The 5,173-nt window shown below is 47.1% G+C and overlaps 1 long non-coding RNA gene across 1 annotated transcript; it reads left to right on the forward strand.

Moving 5' to 3' along the window:
• The first annotated feature begins 3,723 nt into the window (after positions 1–3,723).
• Positions 3,724–4,633, forward strand: LOC146857548 (uncharacterized). Its single transcript, XR_014979588.1, has 3 exons — positions 3,724–3,781; positions 4,196–4,262; positions 4,458–4,633. It is a non-coding gene; the product is annotated as an uncharacterized LOC146857548 (long non-coding RNA).
• The last annotated feature ends 540 nt before the right edge of the window (positions 4,634–5,173 follow it).

A 5,173-nucleotide genomic window follows, 5' to 3' on the forward strand; every position in this document is an offset into this window, starting at 1 on the left:
CATTGTCAATAACTTTCCTAGACTGTTTCTAGAGGATGCCACTTTCAAGAAGGAGTGGTCCCTGGTGTCATGGAAATGCACCAGGGACTGGCTAGTCTTGATCATTAATACCGCAAAGAGATTGGCAGACGCCATCCTCGTGAGGATTCAAATTGCGGAAGGGGCCCTAAAAACAACTATACAGCTAACAGCCTACAAAACCAGGCTGGCCGAGATCAACGCCGAGATTTCTGACAATAAAGACTACCTGATGAAACAGAAAATAACAAAATTGCAAAAAGACATACAGAAATTTGATAAGGAAAGGGTCTACCCATACCTGAAGGCCGATTACACCTCTGATAAAACGAGCTACTCCTCTGACAAGACCTCAGATAGGAGAGACTCCAGCGATAGTAATTCTAGCACTAATAGCTGGGGGAGTAATAACTCGAGAAAAAATCAACGGAATAATCGACCCTACAATGGCCCTCCCTTCCAGGGCCCCCCTATGTTCCAAGGTCCTCTCCCACCACTACCATACTGGCAGTTTCCTCAATACCAACACTGCCCCCCCCAGTTTTTCAATGGTAACAGCCAGCCTTTTTTAGGAAGAGGCTGGGGCAGAGGAAGAGGGCGCAACAGAAGAGGCGCACAGAAACAGGTCCACTGGCAAGAACCACCGACCAGCGGCATGGACACCAGGAGCAGAACGAGGGACAAGAGGAACTAGTAGTGAACCTCTCACATAGGATCCTCACTGCTCCTGAGAAGTCACTACTACAGAAAGGCCTTGGTTTTGTCCCCACCCCAAGGGTAGACAGATTCAGGGATCACTGCGAAATCCACAGTCTTTTTCGGAAGATACGCCTCAAAGCCTTCTTTCAGGACCAACCTCACAACGAGGTTATAGATTCTGGATTAAGAAACCCCTCCACATTCACTCCACAAAATAACATTGTTCCTGTGGAGATTCTTACATTTGAGAAAGCGGTGTTGAAAGAGCTAAATTCACCCCACAGGGAGGCGCCTTACCATAATTTGACTGGGCATGAAACCCTGCTCTTGAAAAACCTCTCTGAGGATTCCACGATTACTATTAAACCGGCGGACAAGGGCGGTGCGATCGTAATCCAGTCTACAACAGACTACGAGATTGAATGCAGACGCCAACTCACAAATGAGAGATATTATACTCCCATAGCGTCTGACCCAACTCCTCGTCTCAAGACCACCATCTGCACTATGGTCTATGAAGCAGAAGCCAATGGCTGGATTACCCACAAAGAGGCAGATTTCCTGATAACTCGGGAACCCAGGATCCCCTTTTTCTATACCCTCCCGAAAATACATAAGGGCACGACTCCGGTCCCAGGACGACCGATTGTATCCGGCATTGGCTCGCTCCTCGAACCTCTGTCAAAATTTTGTGATCACTTTTTGCAACCATTGGTACGTGACATACCCTCATTCATCAAGGACACCACTGATGTCCTCAAAATCATTGATGACTTTCCAGACACTAGTCCCATTAACTATCTTCTGACCTTGGATGTGGAGGCCCTCTACACCAACATCCCCCAGAGGGCCTCTCTGGCTGTTATTGAGTCAACACTACGGGCACTAGACTGGTCATCACCCACACCAGTCACCTTTATCATTGACTGTGCTACCTTGGCTCTCACTGAAAACTTTTTTGAATTTAACAAACAACTATACCATCAGAGCCAAGGCACATCTATGGGTAGTACCTTTGCTCCCAGTGTAGCGTGCCTCTATATGGCTGATTTTGAGAAGAATGTGATCTCTGGTACATCTAACCCTTTCCATGACAACATCTTTGTTTGGAAACGGTTTATAGACGATATACTCGTCTTTTGGCATGGCACACATACTGAGTGTATGAATTTCATACAGTGGATTAATGAGCAGAATGAGTTCCTGAAGTTCTCCCACACCATATCAGAACATTCGGTACCATTCCTGGACCTGAACATCACTCTTTCTGAAGGCACCCTAACCACCACACTGTACAAGAAACCCACTGACCGCAATAGTCTTTTACGTTATGATAGCGACCACCCCAAAGCATTGAGGGACAACCTGCCCGTTGGGCAATTCCTACGCATCAGACGTAATTGCACTCAGCTAACAGACTATAACTCAGAAGCCAAGTTATTAGCATCAAATCTGCGGGCTAGGGGTTATCCACCTAGATGTGTCGGTAGTTCTATGAAAAGGGCCAGGAACAACCCACGGGAGACACTACTGGTAACACACACCAAACCCGATACCGATGTTCTGACCTGTGTCACGTCTTTTACATCTGATTCAAGCAGGATCAGAAAGATCATTTTGAACAACTGGGGTATTCTAGATAAAGGGAATCTTAGCATACCCAAACCCAGATTTGCCTACAGACGCACACAAAACATCAAAGATCTACTTGTCCACACTAGACCTAGACTGCACACCATTGGTCCACAAAGGACGATATGGGAGCTTCCACCGGTAAAGGGCCATTTCCCATGCGGTTCATGTGTAGTGTGCAAACTGACTAACACCTACAAGGACATAACTTTTACGAATAACTTCCACTGGACACTAAATAGACACACGAATTGCAACACTAAGAACTGCATATATATGATCAGGTGTCCGTGTGATTTGGTATACGTAGGCATGACAACCCGCATGGTAAAGACCAGGATTATGGAACATAAGAGTAACATTCGATGTCAGAAAGTGACCACCAAACTCTACACCCATTTTAAAACGATGCAACACCAGACAGATTCCATCAACTGGTTGGTCCTAGAAGCACACCCTCAGATGTCCCAAAATGCATTGTTTAAACTTGAGCAAAGATGGGTCCTTAGAATATCTTCACACCTGACTGGTCTTAACGACGACATCCCATGGTCCACACTCATTAGGTAAACATGCTCCTTGATAGGACCTGTGACCCTTCCGGAATTCACTACGTGTCCTTGTTACGCCCACGACCACCTTGGCCATACCTGTTAACTTGGATGCGGATCCTTAATCCTTAGCAGTGATGTTCTCTGAAAATACACCTTTTTAACAGATCACGAACCATCTAGATCTCTTTTCCACTGCTTTAAAAATAGATACACTATATTGGTATCCTATTTCTTTTTATGTGCCTCCCTCTGTGTGTCTTTATGTGCCGGTCCCCGATGCGGATGGTTGCCGCTCTGTTTTTAGACCCCCTTTCACGGGTTACATCCCCGTACAATTTTGTGGGACTTTGATACTTCATCACGGCCCCCGCGAACCCCATCACTACCGCTTTTATTATTTTTCCACATTCCCATGTGTTACCCGTGGCATTTAGTCTGGCCACCTACCCGTTGCCTGTCTTTAATTATATCGCCATGGCAACCAACTCTGTGAGTAAATCAACCCACGTAGAATCATTTCCTGATTCAGACCGGATGCCGATAGTTTCCCCACACCACCTGCTCTAACATGGCCGCCCCTCTATCCCCAACCAATGGGATTGATACAACCGCACTGGTAACCAATCCCTGTGAGCACACCAACCCACTGAGTATCACTTCCCGAGTCATACCGGATATGGATGGTTGCTCTCTCTACCTGTTCCAACATGGCTGACCCGCTTTACACTCTCCGACCAATGGGCTTGTGATTACCTTAGTCATGTGACACATTCCACACCTCCCGATATCCTTACCTGGCGAACACCGATTCCGTTCGGAACCCATCCCAGGTCCGGCGGTAGGGGTAGGTCTTCCATCCCACGCGTCGTTTGACGCAGGTGAGTGCATCAGGGTTCATCCAAGCCGTCTTCCATAAGGTGAGTTTGAGTATTTTTAAAGGGGGATTCGTGACGCCTCCATGACTTCATTGGCAGCTTGAGCGAGGACGTCCTGCTCTGACCCATCCTCTACCAGGGGCGATGGCGGTCGCCCCCTACCTTGCTCTTGAGTCTCTCGTGGGAACCCGTTACTGACCTCATTGACTACTTTTGGGCGGCGATACACCCTGGCCCCTGAGCATGATGGTCACCATGGCTGCACACCTAATCGCTCATGTTAGCATCTTTTGATATTCAAGGCTGTCATTACCCTCCGACACTGCTCTTACCGCATGGATTGCCGGGCTGACCATGTCACTTTTAATTTCGTCCCTCCCTGGTTTCTTAATTGCTCCTCCCGGTTTTTTACTTCAGGACCCACGTTAGGAGTCCTTTTTTACCCGCCGGAGACTGCTGCAAGATTGCCTTGCTAACGCAAGAGGTGAGTTTACAACCTCCGCTCTGTCTCCGCCCCCAGTCCTGTCTTTTGATTTATTCTGTCCTTCGAGACCTTCCAGTACTCACCCTGAGAGCTTCACCCTATGAGACTCTCGATGATTTCAGCTGAAGTTGTTATGTATGTATTGTTTATCTTTACTGTTTTGTCATGTGTTTTCTGTCTCCAATGTTTCCATAGGTGACTCCTGAGCACCTTTCGGGTATGTAAAACACACATACCTTGTTGTAGATAGTTTATGTTTTCCTGATCCTGACGAATTGCCGTGACCAATTACTGGCTTAAAGGGCAAGAAACATGTTGATCCTTCTGAGAGTAGGGCATACACAACTAGCATCATAATCACTAGTAGCTATCCCCACCTCATTTTCTTTTTAACTAGGCTGTTTACCACTTTATTAAACACATTTCCTGTGGACTAACAGTACCTATTTTATCCGTACACCACATCTACACATTCTAGGGCCCCTTACCCCCACAGCACCCTTCGGCAGGAACAGAAGATCCCCGCCAAAGAGCCCCAATATTGGGAGCCCGTCAGGAATTGCAGCGCCGACCTGACGAGGGGCAGGCTCAAATGATGAAGCATGACACCTAGCTTGCTGGGTGTGTGAGGGCCCTAGTTCCAACTAAAGGGTCTCCCCCCCTTTTTCATGACAGACGAAACTTTTTGCTGAAATCACTATTTGTTCTTAACTGACCTGAGGAACTCTGTACCCTTTTTGTCTTACTAGTCGCTTGGGTATGTACACTGGACCTCGTTAAACTTACCCATCTATCCCTCCTTTTGTTGACATATTTGCACGGGCTTACTCCCGTGGGATTTTGAGGCTACCAGCAGATCACAACTATTGGTGTTCAGTGCTGGCCCATACCACTTCTGTGGGTTTTATTTA

This window comes from Triturus cristatus, chromosome 3_2 (assembly GCF_964204655.1).
Source record: "Triturus cristatus chromosome 3_2, aTriCri1.1, whole genome shotgun sequence".
NCBI classification, from domain to species: Eukaryota; Metazoa; Chordata; class Amphibia; order Caudata; family Salamandridae; genus Triturus; species Triturus cristatus.